This window comes from Motacilla alba, chromosome 3 (genome assembly GCF_015832195.1).
Source record: "Motacilla alba alba isolate MOTALB_02 chromosome 3, Motacilla_alba_V1.0_pri, whole genome shotgun sequence".
NCBI lineage: Eukaryota > Metazoa > Chordata > Aves > Passeriformes > Motacillidae > Motacilla > Motacilla alba.
Genome location: NC_052018.1, coordinates 63,149,318 through 63,172,923, shown reverse-complemented (window position 1 = coordinate 63,172,923; position 23,606 = coordinate 63,149,318). Strand labels below are relative to the sequence as shown.

At 37.8% G+C, this 23,606-nt stretch overlaps 1 long non-coding RNA gene across 1 annotated transcript; it reads left to right on the top strand.

Moving 5' to 3' along the window:
* Positions 1–12,039: 12,039 nt before the first annotated feature.
* LOC119699708 lies at positions 12,040–17,664 on the top strand. The gene is made up of 2 exons (XR_005256507.1): positions 12,040–13,022; positions 13,511–17,664. It is a non-coding gene; the product is annotated as an uncharacterized LOC119699708 (long non-coding RNA).
* The last annotated feature ends 5,942 nt before the right edge of the window (positions 17,665–23,606 follow it).

Sequence of the window (23,606 nt, the reverse complement as noted above, 5' to 3'; positions counted from 1 at the left end):
TGACACCATTTTGATTTGACCCTATGGTTCATTTTCTCAGTTATGAAGGCATTTTAAAAAGCAAATTTCTAACACATATTTCTAATTTGTAATATACACTTATTAGGTTTACCATGTCATGCATTATAATTGTGAGTTCTAACTGACTGGTTTAACGATACTTCGTAAAGTAAACTCAACATGTAGGTCATAAGTTCAGAATGAATGAATCCCTGGATGTTTACCAAACACCAAAATGAAATTACATTCTTAATTGTTTTGCAAATACTTTGGCCTAACTAATTAAACAGGAATGACTTTCTGGATTGCTATAGTGCAAGGAATATTAAAGTCTTTAGGACTCGTTTCAAATTAGCAAACTCAACTACTTTCATTGTACACTATGTGGTCAACTAGCAGTTCAAAAATAGCAACTCCCATATCCTCCCAAAACAGACAAACTAAAAAACTAATAATACCTTACAACTTCAGTTGTAAGAAATACCTCTTGAGGGCAATAATTAGACTGAGCATATTGAAATTTCCACCTGCCTTCCCTGAGGCTCTTAGGGAGTCTTCCAGAGTATCCTAATGAGTTCCTAGACTGGAAAGAATATGTGTTAAGAAGTATTTTCTCTATGTCTTATTCCCTGATTCTTTACCAAAGCAGTGAGACATAGACTTCAGAGTACACAGGTGGGAAGGTAATTCAAAGCTTAAGTTTAGCTGTTTGCACTGGAACAGCTGAGATTGAATTGTGTCTTTGATCTCTTGTAGACATGAACTTCAGCTTCATGTACTAGTTCCCTGTGTTCAAGAAATGTGTTTCTCTCCCAAAGCTAACAGCTTCTTTGCTCTGGAGTAATAAGGACAGGGCTGTGGATGCCATGGGACAGAGAGAGAGAGAAACGGCAAGCGTTTCTCAGTGGCTTGTGAGAATTTTGAGGGAGCTGCAAGGACATGATAATTTGTTAAATATAAATAATTAGCAGGTGGTGTTTCTCTACTTATTTTTCTCCTTCTCAAGGACAGCGCATGAGGAAGATGTTTTTGTTAGTTAGCCAATCAAATAGAATCTATCATAACATTCTATAAAAACCGCACGGTTCCTTTGAATAAAAGCTTCTTGTTCTTTTGTACAAGATTACCTCTGTCTGTTTCTATGTTCTTCATTTTGCGAGAGTGACACAGGGCTGTGAACAGGGACACTCATGTAGGTGAGTATCTACAAAGGTTTCTGAAACCTTGGATTAGACTGTGCTCATCGGAGAGCAAGAACAACATGAGCTGTGTATTGTCTGTGATATGTGATGCTGAGCAAGTGGACTGTTCCTCTCAACTGTGCATAGCCTTTTGGTTGAAGACTCTTTCATATAGTGTCATGCTGCAAAGGATTGCAATAAGCCAAGGAATTAGGAAAATTTGGGTTACACAGCAGCTGTGGATAGAAAGGACAGATCAAGATTTGGATGTCTTAACCTTATGTATATCCTTGTATTTGCCATAAATCCAATGTATGTAACCCAATACATATCCAATGTATTCTTGCAAGAGGGTGATATAGAGACATCAAGGATTTTAAGAGTCTCTGGCTCTTCAATAGAATAATTTTCCACTCCAGGAGCCATCTTTATCCATTTGCTGTTTTCTTCCAAGCCCTTGCAGTTAGTGCTGTTGGTATCTAACAAGACTGTCTGACAAATGTAACCTCTTTTCTGGAACTGGAGGAGAAAACTCTAACTGAGATTGTTTGCATATACTTTGCTACTGGGATAAACATGGCCTCTGTAGGTCAGGATAATACCCTTGAGTCCTGCCTGGGTCATTTACTGACTTATTCTGCAAAGCAAATTAAAAATGCAGAAGATAAGGAAAAAATATATAGTGTTTTGCATTGTTCTCAGAGATAACCATTATTAAAATGTTAGTCCTGAACAGCCGTTAAGCTGTGCTGGGAAAAAGAAAACTTGTGACCCTTTTGACCTATCCGCTAGTATTCAGAAGAAGTGGTTGTGTGTAAAGCATCTGATGACATCAACCATTAAAGTAGAAAATGGTTCTTCTGCAGATGTCTGAACCAGAAAAACACCCCAGTGTGCTAAAACTTCTCACAAGTTTTAAGGGATTCTGCACTAGTTGGTTAGCTGATGTTCCAGAGAGTGGCTGGAATGTTGATACAGGAAGCTGGACCCATATGTAATGGTTTCTAGTTTTTTAATATTTTTTTTTTCTGTTTATAGGACCTGGTTGAACACTTACAGGAAACTACATTAAATTCTTACATTATGACAAAGGCCTAGCTAGTTCAGCAAGCAAGCAAGCAGCTAGGACATATATTCCAAGTATGAATGTCTGAATAAAAGGATTTTAAGGAACATGTTCAGCATCTGAAATTCCACCACAAGTGTAGATTTAGGAGGTTTTCTCTAGTAGTGTGATTTTACCTTTACCTTACAATAGAACTGAACAATCTTCAAAATAACGTTGTCTTTCCAGAAGGGCAAAAATTCCCCCCAGATCAAATGAGGACAACTAGTGTCTTTCAAAGTAAATTTTTAAAACTCTGTAAGAACAACAGTTTTTCTAAGGAATGAAGTATTTGTGCAGTCATACATGCTTCAGAGGTAATTGTGCTTGAAAGAATGTTTGTGCATGCTGCAACACTCTGGCAAGTGCATCTTCAATATCCTAAATTGGGATGGGCTGCAGAAAATTTAAGCTCAAAGCTACCATTTTTGAAATTGTGTGTAAAATAATGGATTTTGCTGTTATTAAATTCTTTGAAGATCAGTGAAACGAATCTCTCAGGAGAGAAACATAGCAATGAAAACAAACAAAAATGTACACAAGATAATAGAGTTTTGAAATGGAAGTAGAGCTTAAGCAACTTTGTATTTCGAAGGAAGGAAAACAGGGCCCTTTTCAGAGAAATTATGCCTCTCAACTGATTTTCCTTATAAAATGAAGAAGTGTTTATTTGTTGGGTAGATTTCTTCTCATTGAAGAGAATGTATTTTCAGTTTGTGTTGATGATTTTGAAGAATCATTTCCTGTTTCTACTAGCAGCTCTCAAACAAAGAGATTCCTTGAGTGATAGCTAGAGAAATGCCATATTCAGCCTTGCTGAGAATGTTCACAGTAAACAAAACTTTGAGGTTTATTGGTGTCAGTTGGGAAAGGGGCTCTTTGCTCCTTGTGTTGATCACTGTATTTCTATTGCTTACCACAGCTCTTGGTTTTATTGTGTTAATTGTTCAGTGAGAGGCTACATTCTGTATATGGGAAACAACAGTTTCAATGCTTGATATAATTTTTATTTTTGGTGGCAGAGCCCCACCTTGTTTTTCACTCACCATAGTATGGCATGAACTTTTCTGTCCAAAGGTTCTTTGTAGAGAGGCTGGGATCAAACACCTTGAAAAATATAATATGCTTTAAGTAAATGCACTATTATAAGAAAAGTTTATCTATTTTTATATCAGATATCTTTTGGAAAAGTTTTTTGCCTGTATTGTCTCTACTTCTGTCCAGAATTAAACCTGATACAACCTTGAAGAGAGTTCATATTTCAAAGCTTGTAATAAAAAGATTTATTTTTGTTAATAAAGGCCACAAAAATGATAGAGTTCATTAAAAAGATACAAGAGTAAATATGATTTCAAAGTTCAGTCATATTATAGGTGAAAATAAATGAAACAGAGTCCTAATTTGCATATGACTGCCCTGTAATCTACAACACCTTTAAAGACTGTCAACACTGAGAATTCAGATCACATTTGCAAATTACAACCTTTTTTCCTCTAGGGGCTGTTTATCTCTAAATTTCCCTTTATTGACAAAGTAAACATATATAGTACTTAGAAGTGAGCAATATACAGTACTTAGAAATAAATTTCTGGTTTCTTTATTTGAATAACCTCAGAGTTTCAAGGCTTACAGAAGAAGAAACTCAGAGGAATAATATTTTTAATGATTTTTTTCTTCCAAGGACAGAGTATTCCGTGAGGCATACAATGACAGGAATTACTATGCAGAGCTTTTTGAGAAGGGTAGTGATTTAAAATACTAAAATGGCTAACCATTTTTAATAGTGTATTCTAATTGCAGTAGCCTCTTTCTCTGAGCAGGCTCTACTAAGAGATAATTGACCTCTGCGTCTGTTAAGCACTCTTACATTTGGCTTGGGAAGCATAATTCACATCACAGCCAATTACCCTGTGATATAGCCTACAAAAAACTCCTCAACTATTGGCATAGCCCTGCCATTTCTTTCCCCTTCTGTCTTCCTTTCGTCTTTCCTTCCTGGCCATAATATTTGGGTTGTCATATTTGTCAGATGCCCTCTTTGTTCTCTTCCATCTATTCTTTACTGTAGGAATCCAAACAGAAGAAAATAACAGACTCAGAACAGCTCCACAGTTTCAGTGCATAAAATTGAGCAATGATTTACAGGGACATAGAAAATAACTCTCTGTTAAATATTGCTTTTGGTTAGTTTTGTATGTAAAGCCTTTCAAACTAGATGCTGAACTGTGTGTGATAAGGAAATCTGATAAAAGAGATTCTGTGTTGCTTGCTGCTATAAAATTGTCTGTTATTGTGCCAGGTATTTTTTTAAAAAGATTTAAGCAAGGCCATTCAATTACTCATAGCACCTTAATTGTTTCTTTCAGATCTGCTATACTGACCATCCTGTTGGCACCTGGACAACTTACATAAATTAAAACAGTGTATAAGAAAATATGACTCCTTTGGGAATAAAAGTCTTGCTAACTAGACCTATGCCTGTTACTAAAAATGGCCCAGAGGTCAACTGAAAATCAGAGTGATTAATAGATCTAGCAGAGTCTTGCAGACTGCCAGAGTCTGGTTCTCTACTGGAAATCCTTAACTATTGGACCAGGCTGACCATAAGCCAAGAAATTACAGCAAAAGATGATCTGACTGGTAAATGGGTCTCAGTCCTACCTCAATCACTCATAATCAAAACCTTAAGCTGCTTTGCCATAAGTGGCTGTACTTGCTCAAGCAGGCAGAAAAGTTCTACTTTCACAGCCACTACAAACATGTTTGGAAAGCACCAGCTGGATTTCTGCTGACATTATCTTATCTAGGCTGATTCTAGTTGCTGCTGTCCCTGTCCCTGCAGCTTTTAGAAACTGGTAAACCACAGAAATACCAATGCTGCATAATTCTGGATTCTCAATTTTCTGGATGCTGAAAGCGTTGTGACTCATGACCCTATGAAAATACAGATTGCCAAAAGCATTGAAATTTAGATAATAAGATTTTCAAAGATTCATCTGACACTGAAGAATCAGTACTGCATATCAGGGACCTGTCAGAACCTCAGTCAAAATCTCCAAAAGTAAAATACCTGTCATATTTCTGGAAAATAGTAACTTTCTATGAGCCAGATTTTTCTGTGCCTTAACACCTCCTTGAAAATAGGAACTTAATGAATAACTTGGACTGGATGATAGGTTTATGAAGCAATCTTCTATACTCTGGTGTGTCAGGTTAAAAGCATAAGATGCAGTCGTATTTTGTAGAGCAGAATTTCTGAAGTTCTTTCCAGGAATGCATTGATAATATTCTGTGACTGAATACACTTGCTAAGTCTTTAATTTGCTTAATATCTGTGGCAAGATAGTTAATAGAGGCTTGAATTTAAAAGGTGGTGTAATATATATTGTATATACTGTATTTATATTATACTAATCCCATGCTTCAGGGGTTCCAGTGATTACTTTTAGGGCTAGAAAGAATTTTCCTTCTTTGATCCATAATGGGAGTTCTTATTTTCACCTGCCTCTGGGCCATGGAGGTAGAGATGTATAAAGTATTTTTAGCAGCATTAAATTCATACATGTCTGATTGGTATATATTGCTCACACACTCAGGATTAAACCAGTGACCAGATTTGGGGTCAGGAAGTGTTTTTCCTGTGGCTGAGATTGACTACCTAAGTGGTATTTTTTAAACCTTTTCTCATACCATGAAACATCATGTGCTTCCCAGCATTTTGTTGAAATTCTATTTTAAAAGTTCCTTTCTGCCAGATCCTGGGTAAAAACCTCTTTACTTTGTGGCACAGTATATTTATGTTCCTTGCCTTTTTATGAAATAACTGAGGTTTGTTGCAGAGTACAGCACAGTTTTGGTAGCTGCCATAGGTGTGGCAAAAAACAGAAATATTTTATGGAGTAGTCTAGATGATAGGCAAAAAAGACATTTCTAATAGAGTAGCCCATGACTGCAGTTCTGGACACACTGTTGCATGTATATTTTCTTGTGTTCCAATAGTCACAGCAAAGATGGACTGGAAGTGGTTTTGATGTCTGGCACCAGGTTGTCAGCTCCAATCTTTCCTTTAGTTTTGTAGAGAGAAAATCAGACAAAGAATGATAAGATGTGGATTATGGGGCTGGAAATCCAGTGTTTGACTGCCTGTGTGCAGAAGTGTTTGGAAAAGACACTGAGTACAGCTTGTTGTATGGAGAGCAAATTGGCTGGAGAGGTATAGAAGGTTTTGTTTGTTTCCGTTTCTGTTTTGTTTTGAAGAAAATGGCCTCAGTTGCTTCTAGGTTACACACAGGGCTTGCAGTCTCAAGCCTGATGCCTCATCTGTTTTTTCCTTTCTTCTACTAAAGCTAATAGTAGTGTAAATGTGGGAAATTGTAGATATGTTTCTGATTTAAATAGAGAATACAATGTGAACCTATTAGATTAATAGTTATAATGAAACCTGCATGCATTTTTCTTGGCAGTCATTTCAATCACTTCATTGTAAGCAATCCAACTTTCCTGTGTTTCCTCAGTGAAGCATATTTCTAGAGAATTCAGTCTTTCCAAGTGCATTGTCAAGTGCTGATAAATTTTTATGAGCTTCAGCTAGTGGGTGACAGCCACCATGGATATCAGAAATTATAGGAGAGCACTTAATGTGTTCTGGTCCTCCTCTGGAGTACATCTGCTTCAAGTGTCAAATCATGACTGGTATAATCTTTACTTTTTTCCCCTTGGTTGTTGGAATAATAACTAAAACTCTCCCTAGAAAACCCAAACAAGGTTTCATTAGGATAGTAGATATTTCATGCTAATATAATAAAATCCAGCAAAAGCTGGGATGGTCTGGGGTGACAGACCACTGCATCTTTGCTTACCTGTTCCTTCGTCAGGGCATAAAGTGAAACAAGCCAGGACCTAAACAATTCTTAAGTGACTGTCTCTTGTACTGAGCTGGGACATGTTACAAAGATTACACCTGTCACTATAGAATTGGCTATCCACAGAGACCAAAATTAATTTTATCTCCCTTTAGACAACTGAGGTTCATAACCGGGAAACAGAGAGGCCTTGCTATACATGAAGTGAAGGAGAAAAGGGATTTCAACCCCTAAGAGATCAATATTTACTCTAATATGCTTTTAAATGAGAAAAAAATCTACGCATTTCTAATGTAGATATTGAAAGGCTAATGTAGGTTTTGAAAGCAAGGGACATGAGAAAAGCAGAATATAATGACAGACTCTGGCTTGATTATTTTTTGCATACTAAGCATGAACTGGTAAGCACCACAAAGGAAATTAGCTATCTTATAATGTTTACCATCCCGAGAACTCCAAGTATTTCGTCAAAATGATGAATTTAAAGTGGAGATAAAATGGCCTGCCTAAATGTCATACAATAGAGACAGAAGTGTCCTGGTCTATAGTCTAGTAAACCAGAAGAAGTGCCCCAGATATGCTAGTTATAACTTCTGGAGCTATTGCTCCAAAGTTTTGATATTGACATGCTTCAACACTCAGTAGGGTAGTCCAGCAGTAATGAGTTAATACAGGTAATGGGAGGGGAGGAGAGGGACAGGAATGCCAGTAGAGAGCTTTAACAGAGGGTGCTGTGGTATTCAGTCAATGCACACCCCTGTGTTCACAGAACAGAAAGGAAGCTCCTTCAATTAAATATAGAAAAGGTCTACTGAGTTGGCAAGGAGGAAGAGATTCTAGTGGAGCATGGCAAGAGGACATAGAGAAGGGGTGATAAACAGAGATGGTGAACTGGAATATATAATCAAGAATTATGGATGGAGTGGGGGAAAATGTGGTAATTAATTAATAGTGGCAGAAGGAGTTTCTCTATATAAACATTTGACTTATTTCTGTCGCAGAATAATAATTCACAGTAGAGTTGAAATATCCACTGACACTTAAGTATTTTGACTTCCATGAAGTGAATTCTGTACCATCTAAGGGTTTTGTAACATCATTTGATATAATCCTTGCAGATTTGAGCACTGTTCACTTAATTTTTGACATATTTTGTTAGAGTATAATGTGCATGTAAAGAAAATAAAACATCATTGTATGTAACACAGATGTACCAGATTTTATTTTTTACATTTTTCTGAGTTATAACACTTACATTGCAGTACCATCTGTAATCCCTGGCAGAGCTGAGGCATTCTACAGATACATAAGAAATGACAGGTACCCTATGACAAACAGCTTACTGCCTAGCACACTGAGCAAGCTGATGAAAGAAAGAAGGTACAGAATATGAGTGAACAGGCTGAGCGAGCTAGCGAGGGAGGCAACAAAAAATAGAAAATTAAATTTACATAGGCATGGAAGTCATCTAGGAACCTAACTCAGAAGTCAGTGGGTTTCAAAACTGGATTGTGCATCATTGTTTTTCAGCAGATGTTAGTTTATGGAACACCATGCTATCTTCAAAATGACATGTTAGTTCTCATACCAATCACCCTTTTGTGGTCTATGGGGCACACCAAAGAAGGTGCAAGAGATGCTGGGAAAGCATGGGAAGACATGAGAAATAACAAGTCCAACTTTATGTCCATACATTACTTACATCACTGAGTTTTAAAACCCACTACCTGCAAAGTCATTTGGTAGACTTATACTTTCAGTGTCTCAAAGTATATTTTAATAAAGCATTAATTAAGTAAAATATTAGGCTGCTTAAGTAACATGGGCTGCTAATTTGAATTAATTTAAAGGGACATTCTCAGGTTCTTATGGCTATTTATGTGCTCTGCACTTTGATTTACATTGCAAGAAAAGTCCAGGTCATGGCTCATTGTGCTTATTCGTAAGAGAGATATTAGAGTCCACAGTATTTTTGGACTAATTAAATTTAATTAATTAAAACAATTAATTGAATGCATAACACTACAGTGAAGGCATTGCAAGATCACTTGCTTCTGTGGGAGTACCAACAATACAAGAGGTGACCAAATATTTCCAGGACACTGCACTCAATAGCTTTTGTTCAGTTTAAGAGGACTTCCACTTTGCTTTGATTATGGTATTTCATTACTGTCCATTTACTGAAAGAAGTTTATTGATGATATAAGCTTGATGCATGATATATGCAATCAAAAACCATCAATGAATCACCATGAAATAAAGGCCATGAACATAGAAAAGGCACCAGTCAAATGATACTTCTGTGCTATTAAGTAATGTGTTTGCATCAGCATCCAGCCCTCCCTGAGGGGATTACTGAGTCTACCTTAATTTTTTTCTTCAAGATGTCTAAAACCAAAGAATTACTTGGTCATATTTATATACATTTAAATAGAACCACCAGCTCTAGAAATGTAGGCATTTACTGCTGGTAGAAAACCTAGAGGATTTATGTGCTTTTTGGCATTCTTCCTACAGAGACAAATTGTCCTTTATTCAGGGATTCATCATTCCAGGTGATGAACTCCTGCCAAAATTTTCTAGCTTAAGTAACTAAAACTAGATACCCAGAGAAAAGGTTCCTAAATTGTTCACATAGAGTTCCAATTCCTGACAACAAATGAGATAAATTAAGGAGTGTTGCACATGTGAAGCAATTTTGAAAATAATTTTGTTAAGTCATTTAGATGACAGAATGTGGTTGCTTAAGTGTGGAAATGCCTGCAGATTTTACCTGAAAAAGCAAAATCCATAAAAGATACACACAGGGAGGACAGGTGAATAAATTAAATGTTTTAATAAGCTGGAGAGTGATACAGCAAGGGAAAATAAGTAAGTAAGTAAGTGGTAAATGATTTATCATTTTCTAGGTAGCACATTTTTTTATGGTTCATTTCCTCTACAATGTGAAATCTATAAAAAGAATCTTCAAGGAAGTTGTGCAGAGTGTGGGGTTTCATTAACATATTACAATTACCCTGTGGCCATTCCTTGCTGTTAATCACAAGACCACAACAACTTCTAAAAATACAAACCCACAAAAGGGTAGCTGTTATGAACAGATTTCTCCTCTCACAAAAAAAAAAAACCTGGAGCTTAAGAAAAGAACCCAGACTCTTTATCATAAGTAGGCTTTAATTTCTGTCTACACTGTGTGCTTCTCACTCCTATAGCCTCAGAATTACTGACTGTGCAGCACTGTTTGGGCAGCCTGTTGCCTCCTTGAAGATGTCAGGAGCAATTGCTTTCACAGATTTAAGATTTTATCATACAACCGTGGACAACAAAAGTGAGGCCATTTGTTAAGCATTTAATCATATTTTATCACTTGTCCAGTTTACATCTCACCATAGATTATATCTCACTTTGAATGTAAAGAACAAATGGAGGAGAACCTTAACTAAATGAAGTTTTCTCTGGTATTTGAATGGCTTTCTTGAAAACTGACTGCTTGCCTGAGGCAGGGAAGGCAGAGAGATGAGGGTGGGACCTGCGACGTTGAGCAGTGATTAAAACATTAATAGCACACACAGCTCCTTCAGTGGGAAAGACTTCAAACGAGCCACAGAAAAACGGAGCTGGTGAAGTGTCTGGAGCACAAGTCTTGTGAGGAGCAGCTGAGGGAACTGGGGTGTTTAGCCTGGAGAAAAGGAGGCTTCTCTTCAACTCCCTGAAAGGAGGTTGTAGCCAGGTGGAGGTTGGCCTCTTCTCCCAGGTAGCAAGTGATAAGACAAGGAAATGGCCTCCACTTGCACAAGGGGAGGCTTAGATTGGATATTAGGAAAAACTTTCTCCTTGACAGGGTTGTCAGGGGACAGGCTGCCCAAGGGAATGGTTGAGTCACCATCCTTGGAGGTATTTAAAAGGCAAGTACATATGGTGCTGGGGGACATGGTTTAGTGGTGGACTTGGCAATGCTGGGTTAGTGGTTGGACTTGGGTGCCCAATGCACTTGGTCTGATCTTACAGGACTTTTCCAGCTAAAATAGTTCTGATTCTAAGTACCTGAGATGAATTATGGCCAGCTTTTCATACAAAGAACTGCAGTGGGATTTGTTTCGTATGCAAATGTTGGGTAGCACTGTTTGTAGGTTTTTAGGTAGTGGATTCAGAAGAGCTGACAAAGGAGAACTGGTCTCAACAATATCTTCAACAGAAACTGATGTTGTTAAGATTTTAATTTAGATGAGAAGATTGCTAAAAGGATTACTAAAAAATTGGTGGAAGTTTACTCATGCCATCTCATTCTACGTCACTTTTAATTCCCTCTATCTCTCTAGGAAAGTGTTTGTGATTGTTGCAGTTATACTGGTGGCACTGGTACTAGTCCAGGAGCTGCTTCTCTTCCATCTTTACTTCTCTGTGTTAATTTCAAAGCAAACACCGAATAATCTCTATCAGGGCCAGCAAGCTCATTATGTGTGAGCTAATTTGTTAAAGTCAATGTTTTCCTTAAAGACTGAAGACATGTTTTTAAAACTAATTTGTGTTAATAATTCTTAACAGTGCATCATGATATTATTGTAGAAGCAATATTTTTTTGCCATGAAATTATTTTGTATTATTATTTTTTAATATCTTTGAACAGTAGGATGGACATTGTGGCTTATTAAGATTTCCTCCTATTTCTTCATAAAAATTTCTGTTTCTATAAATAATTATATTGCATTTCTTATTTACCTTTAGGTCTGGATAATTATAATTCATTAAATATTAAAGTACTTGGTTAGCAACCCATTTTAGCATATTTATTTCCTCCAATTATAATACAATTTTTCAATTTTGGTCTGTTAGTAATATCACACATTTACATGTATTCAGAAGGCATCTTGTTCACATATTGTCCATGAACAGAGGTATTTTATAATATATTTTTCTTTTCTAAGGTGTTCTATAAGAACAAGTTTCAGCCTTAGACTGAAAGAATGGGTTTATAGTAACAGTAGATGTACATTTTTGATTTTTCTTGCTCTTGCTATTCTATTTTTTGTCTGAGGGCCTAATTCCTGACTTAAACTGCAATAAGTTTTGTTTAAGTACGGCTAACAAATGGGTGGTTAATTATTAATTAGGAATCCCATTGCCTGAAAGCCTTGTACTTGGCACCCCAAGTATTGGTTTTGTTAATTTTATTCTTATCTGATAAATCCGACCTGATGTCTTCATACTTAAGAAAACACTGAAAGACCCGAAGCTAAAAGCAAGCCTCTGCTTGGACAAAAACATACTTATGCTAAAGCCATTTGTTTAAAAAACATTTAAACTTATGAGTTCAAACATAATAAACTGAAGTCCTTCAGAAAGTCATTGAAGTTCTCCATGGTTATACAAACAGAGTAGACTCTGATTCTCCAATCAGATATACATCTGCTTAAAGGAACATTGACTTTAAGCAGTGTTTATGGGGCTTTCTCAAATACTTGCCAGTGGTTTTACTGACCTTCTCCTCCAGATGTAAATTATGATATCACATCAGATAATACAGGTAATTTCACCATTTGATAGCACCCCCCTGGAATTTATTCTATCCCTCCTCAACACCTCTTTGTCCACCTCACTTTAAAAGTGGAAACATCAATCTCATCACCTCAAACCTTGCTACTTTTTTGCTACAGAAATTCTATTTTTCTGCGTGGATCTGTATATATATATATACACATATATCTATATCTTTCTATCTATCTATATATATATATATTTTTTTAGGTCTGATGAATCCAGTCTGGGTGTGTGGAGATGGCCTCTACCCAGACTAAAGGCAGAGCAACATGTACAGCCCTGACTCAGCAACATGTACAGCCCAACCAAAGGCAATTTCTCCTAAATATGTTGTGGGTAATCAGATAATCTCTCTGTTTTGTTTTTGGTTGTTTGGTTTGGTTTTTTTTTTAAGCTGCTGAAAGTATTAGGAGTAAGTGTTAACATGGAAGGGGAGGAAGGGAAAAAGAAAGACTTGGCTCTTGCAATGGAGAGCAGGTGAGGCTGCTACTCAGGATAGCAGGGCAGACACCTGGGAGCATAACCCTGCCTCTGCACATATTGGAGAGTGTTCCAAGGCTATGGCCAGGGAGGAAATGCTAGTGCTTAGCTTACAGATCATGTCCTTGTAAATCTTTTCTCTAAAAGTTCCTACACAGACAACATTGGTTCAGTTTGCCTGATATGTATTAGGTTTGGTGGATTTCTTTATTCCTTTTAGTTTATGGTGTCATGTGAAGCAACACGTTAGGTGTAAATGGGTAGAAGGAAAGGTAATCACTACTGTTCTTAAAAAGGATAATTATGAGTAAAACAGGTCCTTTTGGGGCATTCCAACCACCCAGGTATCTGTTGGAGGGACAACACTGCAGAGCAAAAGCAATCCTGGAAATTCTTGGAATGTGTCAATGACAATTTCCTTGCATAAGTGATTGAGAAGCAAACAAGAAGAGGTGCCATACTGGACCTTGCGCTCACCAACAGGGAGGAGATGGTAAGGAATGCAGTGACCAAGGCAGCCTTGGCTGCAGTGACCACGAGATGGTGGAGTTTGAGATCCTCAGGGCCGTGAGGAGGGCAAGCAGCAAGCTCTCTGCTCTGGACTTCAGGAGAGCAGAATTTGACCGCTTCAAATACCTACTTGGTAGAGGATGATGGGATAGAGCCCCATAGGGCAGAGAGACCCAAGGATGATGGCTGATATTCAAGGATGACCTTCTCAAAAATTACCAATAATCCATCCCAACAGGTTGCCCAGGAAAGCTGCGGATGCCCCCAACTCTGGCAGTGTTCAAAGCCAGGCTGGATAAGGCCCTAAGCAACCTGTTCCAATGAGAGGTATTCCTGCCCATAGCAGGCAGATTGAGACTAGGTTGTCTTTAAAGTCCATTCCAACCCCTTAACTGTTTATGATACCATGGCTCTCTGTATGTACAAATTTATTTGCTAGCCAAAAGCACAAACAGAATTCTTGCCCTAAATTGTCATGCTAAATTCAGCTTTTTGATTTTTCTGTTTTCTCTCATACCTAACATTTACCAGAAAGAACCACCAATGGGTAGTTCACTGTTGCATCTTTAAAGACAAGAATTACTCATCATCATCCACCCTAAAGAATTGAAGTAATTCTTTTCTATTCTCCCTATTAGATTTGCATATGCTGCAGAGCTAACCAACTTTAAGAGCAGGGAATAATAATAAATAATTCCCTTTCCTTCAGCAAAACAACTTAATTTAATTTGACCAGCCACAGGGAAAAAGAAAACCAACCCAAAGAAATAATCCCTTCAAGAAAAACATCATTCTTCTGCCAACTGTGTTTCCCAAAGTGTCACAGACTGAAAGCCAAAGTTAACACTGCCTTCTCAGTCATATAATGGCAAAGCAGGGAGTCCAGGTTGCATACAGGTCATCCAGTGTAAGAAACAGCTTCTCATCTCACTTGCCCACACTGCTGCATGAAAAACATGCAATATTTAAATGGCAAATGCAATATTTAAATGGCAAGCCAGATAAGGCATCCCTCTTGTTATGATTACATTTTGACCTTTTCTGAGTTGCATAATATTAGACTAATTGTATAATCGGTCTCATTTCTTCTGTGCTCTCCCTTGAAAGTACCCAACCAGCAGTGATTCTCACCCTCCTGTAGGCAAAAGCTATTTCAAACCACCCACCTATCAGTTTTATCGCCTTCTCTCACTCTCAACTGGTTCATGCCCTTATTGGATATAATATACCTTCCTCCTCTATGGTAAACTAATGTTACTTAAATTGATTTTTTTCTGAATGCTACTAATATAGCATGCAGTAGCTGTGAAATAGTTGAAAGATTTGGATCACTAAATTTTAAAAAATTATTCCAGATTAGCAGGTAACATGCTTCAGACTAACTGTCTTTCTATAGCTGCTCCACTTCCTTCAATAGTTGCATTTTTTGGCAAGTTATGATGTAATGACTATCCATATCATGATTTGAACTAGTGGTTAATCAAATTCTCTGTAATGAAACAGCAGGGCTTTTTGTTTGCTTCCTGTAATGCTGTTTGCTTTGAATTCTGTGCTTTTAACATTTGTGCTGTAGCTTGGCTATTACTCTGTTATAATTATTTCAGATGTTGAGTTAGCCATTTGAGAGATAGGCTGTTACCAACAGGAATATTGTCAAGGACACGTCTAAAGCAAATAACTAAACAGGACTTCTTAGGTGCTTTGATGTCCTTTGTTTTTCAAACATTTGCTCTGACATATTTTCCTATATAATTATCACAATCACAAACGAGATCTGATCAAAGCATTCTGCTGCTTATGAAGGTTGCAACTTTTACCTTTTCATTTTTGGTTTTAGAGATCTGCTTATGGTTTTAAAAGCATCTGGGGAAGCCCTAGTTGGCAGGCTTATATAGATTTGGGTCTCTGATACAGTTTTTTTTTTGTGATTTTATGTGCAGAGCAGGTACTGGATCTACCTTCCAAGTCAATGGTACTGCACTGCAGTGTAAATGCTACAAAACCAAAGCATTGTATTACATGAAATCACTAAGAAGGAAAGTTGTATGACGGCTGAGTGCAGTGATAATTTCTTCTGCCTTACTCTACACTAAAAGTAAATATCATACATGGTTGACATAGATCTACTGGCATGCAGAAGTAAGAAAACACAGGACATGAAAGTGGTTTCCATCCCCACGGTCAGGTAGCCCATGTACTTTGTTCCTGTAGTGGGGAAGGTAGGCTGTCACACCACCTCAGTAGGCTTCAGATACCTCACAGACCATGAGCTGAACACATCCCCATGGGACTTCAGGAAGCAGTCTTCCTGCCAGCCTGCCCACAGCTTTCCCTCATCAGCTGGTTGACTGTGTTACCTGCATCGAGAGCTATTGCAATCTGTGAAACAGTCCTGCAACTGCATGAGTTGCGAGCACTTGGGCTGTGCTGCAGCAGGGGGAACAGGATGGTGCTCTCATCATGTGGCCTGTCCTTGTCAAACCAGTTGTGTTATTGGCATTGCTACCACTCTTCCTGTATTCATGACTGTTTTGTAACTTTCTCCACTCTTCAAATTGTAACCCTTTGTTGATCTTCATTGAATCTTCCCATCTTTCTTCTGCTTCCAGCTTTGCTTTTAATGTCTTTTATAACAAACACAGAAGGAGAAACAAACCTGTCATTTGTTTTTGTGCCCATGTACGTTGTTGCCTATCCTCTTAAGCGCATTCTTTCAATGAAATTTAATTTAGCTGCTGCAGCTGAACTCATTGCTTAAAATAAATATTAAGAGGTGTAGAAAATGGTCAGGTATTCAAGGAAAGTGCTTGCACTTATGCTTGTTGCTGACATTTGTAGGGCTCTTTAAGAGGCCTGAGCTGTTGCAATATGTTTCTGCAGGATAAAATGAAATAAGATTCTATTTCAGTCTCTAATTTCTATCATTGAATGAATATCTCTGCTAACACTGAGATGGAACTTCAAGTTTCCAATGCATTTTCCAAAAGGAATAGGAGATAACTCAACTGTCTTAAGCAATGTTAGAGTCACAACATCCGGATTGGCAATGAGCCAACAGTAAGGTCTGTGTGGCAGCTGTCTCTACCTAAGCAAGTTGACTAAATGCTCAGTGGGCTGAAGTTTAAGAAAACAGATTTAAAAGGACATCTTTCCATGTGACTTTCATGGAACTATTGAGATGTTTTAAGAAAGGCACATGGGTAGAAGTTTGCAAGCTTTTTTTTTTTTATTTTAATTTGTACCTTTTGAGTTGTGCTGGACATTTGGCTCCACATTGTATTTTCTTGCTTTCTAGATGCAGCACCCTGCATACTTCCAGGGTTAAAATAAATGGCTGTTTTTCAGTGGTGGATAAAAAGCAGATTAAAAAAATGTGGGGAAAGAAGTGATTTGCTCTGGATAGACATCCAAATGATACACATGGAGAATTATTATGTTTGAAGCTTAGGATGACAAAGTAGAGAAAGATATTTCATGCTGCCCGATTGTATGTGGGGAAGTGTAATCCATCAACTACTTTGATAAGCTTTACCATTTTTTGGAGATTGGTGTGAAATGATCTCATGAGCTGAATCAATTTAGACATTCCAAACAAATGTCTTTTAAAATGCCCAAATGATGTATATGAAGAAAGGATTGCCGTGTTTGTGTCTAGAGATCGATGCGTTTTTCTTCATTTGCATTATGCTCTGACACTGCTGTAGCTTCTGGAGTTGCATTTCAGTAGGGCTTGCTGTTGATTTATTTTTAATTTGATCTTAATCAGCTCTATGTTTTTATCCCCTTTCTTTTTGTCATTTTATTTACTTAAGTATCAGCACAGTTCCTCAATAAGAGGCTTGGAAAGAGAAAGCTCACATTGTCTGGCTTCAGTAACCATCAGCTGTATTACCACATACACATCTATCAAGATTAGTTACTTTTCCAGTACATAAAATCCATTTATGTAACAAGAAAATCAAATAAACACTGCTGTGTTTTCTTAAAATCTCTAGTGTCCTTGTCTTTCTTTGGCCACATAAAAATGATTTCTGGGAATTTAACAGCATAAGGTTTAGTTGTTATGTTAAAGTCTCAAGTGAACAGAACAGAAAACTGGACCTGTCAATATCCTATCTGAAAAGGGAAAATAGGTGAGGTTGTGTTTTGTTTGAACAATGTGAATTTAAGTAAATGCTTTGTTATTTCAATATCATTTTACATCTGATACATAGACACTTGCCCGGCTCTCTCACCAACGAAAACACATTAGTCTCCAATTGTTCTGGGGCAGACACATGGAGCAGTCTCCCATTTATACATGCCTCCAAAAATACTGGTCATCCAAGAGATCCTCAGGAGGCGAGTCAGTGATCTATCACAGTCCAAAAGCATGAACTTAGGAGACAATATAGCTAAATTCAGAGTGAGGGGCAAACCTGGCTGCAGGGAGTCTGGGAGATATGTCAGACCTGTGGCTGGATTCCCACCTGACTTGTGGTGGACACCTCATCTTGGGGAGGGCTGTGGAGCTGAATGGAGGTGAGCACAGAGGGGCCAATGTTGTGGCTGAGATCACAGCACAGGTAAGATAATGTAATGGGGGTCTCTCTTTCAAGGATGAGTTTTGGCAGGAGTGTCCTGCCTGCCTCCTTCTCTGAGACCTTGCACTGGGTAGGGGGAGTGCAGGGCAAGGCACTGCAGATACCACAAAGCAGAGCAGCCTATTTCTTCCTTGGACCATGGCAAATATGGACAGAAATGCATTAAGTTAAAGATCTCACTAGGCAGCTCTACAGAGGGACGCCTTCCTTTCCCTGCCCCAAATCTTCTTCCTCCTCCTTTCCGTTAACCTTTCCTGTGCCCAGGATCCTGACACTTTGTGCTTCAAGTGGAGCAGCTGACTAGGCTCCTGGAGTCCCTCACACCATACAAGTGTCTATGCCAGTGGGAACTTTTCTGTTCCCCTCAGTTTTCAGAGAAGGACAGTTGCAGGGAAGGTTGCAGCAGCTCCCTGAAAAATAAAGATTATTACCTCTTTTGTTTTCTTTATTTCAGGAATGTTCATACCCACATGAGAAAAGTTCCTAGTAAAGTATGAAGAGGGACATTTCACAGAGTCAAACTGGTGCCAAGACAGGCTTTTAAGGATAAAGAATACTGTGCAGGATTTATTTTAGGTAGGTTTCTGATTAGCTGGTCATCACTATTATGTCTGGATCACAGCATTGGCAGTTTTATATAGTCAGCTGTTTGGATAGCATGCTCATTATCCAAAGGTAGAGAAAATATGGGAAGAAATTGCTCTAAGAATTTCTTTTTTTGGACCTTTTTTCTCTGTCTATGTTCCTTTATTGCATATACCTTCTTTCTAAAATTAAGAAGGGTTTCTAAATGGATTCCCTGTCAGCAGCAGTAGAAATAGACCAAATTTTAAAATTTTTCCTTATATTTATGGGTATCTGGAACTCAAGGAAACATAGCATGAATACATGGAATTTTTTTAATGCCGGTCTTTTCATATTTGATCCATAAATAAATAGCATTTGATTCTCTAGTCCTCATTTCCCTATCCACCAGTATCCATCTTCATTTCCCAGTGGAAGCCAATGCCATTCACTTCGGCGTGTTCTTTTTTGGGGTGGTATTTCTACATGGGAACCAGGATATGTGAGTCTGAGTGGGGAGGGGAATGATGGTGACCAAAACTGAGAAATGCTCCTGGAGTCCACAGAGCAGACATAGGTTATGTCAATATCACACTATGGGGCACAGTTTAAGGCATTTCCCAGAAAATAGTCTGAAATTATTCTACTCAGGTCAGCTCCAGTTCTGGGGAAGCATGAGAGGGGATTGTTTGGTATTTTTAGGGCAAGCCCTTTACATGTTCCCTAACATTAATTTCATTTTTGGAATCTCTTCCTTGAGAAAGCAAATGAACAAATATACGTGTCTGTGTGAAAGGTGATCTATGGGGCACACCTTAATTCAGAAGATATGTTTAAAAAGAAAGGTAGTTCCTTGTTCACTGAGCAGTCACCAAATATAAGCAAAGCATGACTGTGTTGTGAGCACTATTTTCATTATTTTCAAGCCAATAATGCTAATTGGAGGAAGGATCAGGCTTTTAGGGTGTTTCAAGTTGGAGCTGAAGAGCTTGTGCTGACTTCTGTGCATGTAAATTTCTCCAGTGTACTGTGTTTGGCTCTGGTTAGGCTTATAAATCTTTCATTTTCACAAGCACTTAATTCACTGACAAATTTTTAAAAGTACCTTTCATTTTTTTCTAAATGTTGTGTCACAGAAGAAAGTTGAAGACATGAGAAATGCTTGGGCTAAATGCCTCCTTTGGAGGAGCTGATTTGGGTGAAATATCTAAGGAATGTTAATCCTTTTAGTTTTAGGCTGTTTACAACCAGCCATTTTAAAGTGATGCGATGTGAAAATTCAGCTATCACTAAGCATGTTAGTTATATCTGCAGAGGATGGAGAATGATTTGTCAAATCATTAGCCAGTATCCTCTTAAGCTCTCATCATTGTGTGATGTTGCCAGGCTTGCAATAATTCACAAATGCAGTGGGTTCTTTCAGAGAGCCTTGCAAACCACCACTCACAGGTAGTGTAATCTGACACGATCCTTGTAGGCTTTTGTTTACTCTCCACATGCTCTAATAAATCCTCAGCAAGCTCTTGTTTACAGTTTGAGGAAAGGTGGTTTTTGAAGATAGCAGGGTCACACAATCCATGGTACTGCTGCCCCTTTTAACTTCAGGCTGGAGCGATCCATGTCAAGCCTCCCTGAAGGATACTGCACTACAAAATGCAGCAGTAAAAAGACAATACTTGGACATTTAAGAAGTCAAGGATTTAAAGAAGCAACCGAAATCAATTGGACCTTGATCTAATGAGTCTGAAAACAGACACAGAGAAGCTTCGGGCACTTTGACTTGAAAAGTACATTGTGCAGTGTAGCTGGTGTCTTTTATGTTTGGCAGGTGGAAAGCTCTTTAATGTGTCTAGAAAGCAATGTTCATATGTACACTCAGCTTCATGGCCTCCCCTTGTACTGCTGCCTGGAAGGACATACATAGTCCTTGAAAAAGAATGATGAATTACCTCTTTCCTCATTTCTGGGCCTGCACTGATATGGAAACCCTGATGGCTCGAGTGAATTACTTTACTTCAAGTAATTACTCTGATTTCACCAGTTATTAGGCCACTTGTGGGGGGTGCCTGGCATCCAGACACCCTTCAAACGTGCTCTATCACTCCCCTCCACAAGTGGACATGGGAGAGAAAATATAATAAGGGGTTCATGAGTTCAAATAAGGTCCAAGAGATATCACTTACTGGATACCATCACAGGAAAAAAAGACTCAGCTTAGGGATATTATTTGAATTTATTACTGACAAAATCAGAGCAGGATAATGAGAAGTAAAATTAATCTTAAAAACACCTTCCTCTTGACCCTTCCCTGCTTCCCAGCTCTACCTCCTTCCCCTCAGCAGTGCAGGGTGACAGGGAATGGGGTTACAGTCAGCACATCACATGTTGCTCCTGCCTCTGCCCAGGGAGAAGAGTCCTTCCTGTGGGAAAGGCTTTGCTAAGGTTGTGTTCAATTTGAAATACTTTCTTTGTACTTTGCTGAAGTTCAAATGCAGGTATGAACCAAATGTGTGATGCTGCCTGGTTCAGAAACTGTGGTCTCCTGAAGAAGCCACATTATTGGACATTTTAAAATATTCATGACACTGTGATTCTTTCTGTCTATTTTTTTGCATTATTTCTCACCATGTCTTAGATTGTCCATCTTGATTTCCTGTTTAGGTTAAACTGCTAGACAGAAGCTCAAAATATGTGGATACACATTTTTCTTGAAGATTTTTGGTTTTTTGTTGGTTTTTTTTTTAATTAAAAATGAAATCCAGTCAGTAGTATTCATTACAGACTTTTGCAATGCAGACACCCTGACTCTCTTGAAGTTTGTGGAGAAAAACAGATATTCCCAGAAGGCAATTCACTTGGCTCGTGTGGATGCTTACTCTGGGAGGTGATTGGTGCTTTAAAAGTACCTTTTTTTCAATGGATTGTAAAAGGCTCTATATGATTAACTTAGACTGGTACTTCATACTTCTAAGTCATAGATGTCTAAAGTCTTATCAATCTTAACCTAAAGCCACCCTATATGCAAGGAAAATAGTACATGATTGGAGTAAAGTATTGGAATTAAAGTGGGGTTTTTTTGTTGTTGTTGTTGTTTTGTTTTGGTTTTTTTTTTTTAGGTTTTGGGGGTTTTTTTCATTTTTTTTTTTTTAGTTCCAGCATTATTTTTCTGAATTTGATTAAGTTTTGGCATGTCTGTCTTAAGGACAATATAATAACAATGAAATAGGTGCATTGTGTGTTAGGTCCTCTGTACCTACGAGGTGTAGTTCCTAGTAATAGAAATTTTCTTTTGCAAAATTGTAGACAAAACTTAAATGTAATTATGTATGAAATATCTAAAAAAATAAAACATAGGGAAAAACTACAGGTGTAGCCTAGATTAACCTGCAGAAATAGCAGTTTGAAAATTGAAAAGTCATTAATGGAATCAAAAATTTCCTCAATGGTGATATGTTTGTAATGATTTTTGCACTCAGTTCAGTGTAAAGGGGAGCTGGACTCTAGTCTGAGGTCCCTCCTCTAGGTGGTCTCTGAAATAATCAGTGATTTTTTTTTTCCCCAGAAGTTCAGTCCACTGTTTCTTGTGCATGCCAACTCTCCAGTAACTCCCTGCAAAATTCAGAGTTCACTCTGAGGTGAAGTAACTTTATAAATTGCAACCTGGCACTTTGTATTTCCAGACTGATTTTACTGGCATAACACTACAAAATCATAGAAATTTGCTCTTGCTTACCTGTAAAACATCAGCCAGAAAGGGTGACTGATATTTTGCCAGCATAAATACTCCCTTAGTTTTTAATCTATTAATAAGAATTAGGAAGCAGGATACCCATATGATTATTGGGAACCCTTCTTCAAGGCTGTTCTTCAAGAGGCTAAATGCATGCAGCCTGCCTTTCAACCACTCTACAATTGCATTGATTATGTCTCAAGGAGGAGATGCTTGGCACTTAATTTGTGAAAAGCTTTTTGTCTGAGTTATGTTTATTATAACAGTATTATAGCATTCTTTAGTCCTGCAGATTTACAGTGTAATTTGATGGAGGAACTTCTGGCAGCAACCCACACCCATTGTTCCTCCTCTTTTCTGGGTGTTCCTCACGTTGCCGGGATAAAAGAAAGGTTGTGAAAGTTGCTGTGTGGAGCTGCCCTGCTTTTAGCAGGGAAAGGATATTCCTTCACCGCATGTTCCATAATTTCCTAAGTATGCACAAAACATGAGTATGTACTGGGCTTAGTGGCATGTTAGAGGGCTGTTCATATGTAATATTAATTGATGTGTGAGACTGGACTGTATTAATTGAACTGATTACATAATTAACTGCAACAAAAGTAAATTGTTTGCATTACCTGTATTTGGAATTTGTAAATTTGCTGTGGGTATTTTGGATGGATAGTTTTGAAGCTATGTGCTGTTTGTAGACTGTCAATTTTAACTACTCATTTTTTAGGGCTTACATTAATCATGAGATTCAGTTTCTGTTCTTTAATTGGATGACTGAAGCCTTTTAACAAATGAATTTTTTTTTCTGGAGGATGCACTTCAGGTATGCAGTTTTTAACATTCAGAAACTTTTAAAGTGGAATTGTCATTTCAATATTAGTGCATAATGCATATTATAAGCACAAATCTAGTGTATTGAATTCAAGCTGTGAGCTAGATAAAGCACTTTGGGGATCTTTTCCCATCATTCAGCTTTAATTAATATACCTACATCTTGATAATGATTGTGTATGTCAAAGATCTATTAGAGATAAAGATCATCCACTGTGCAAGAAATAT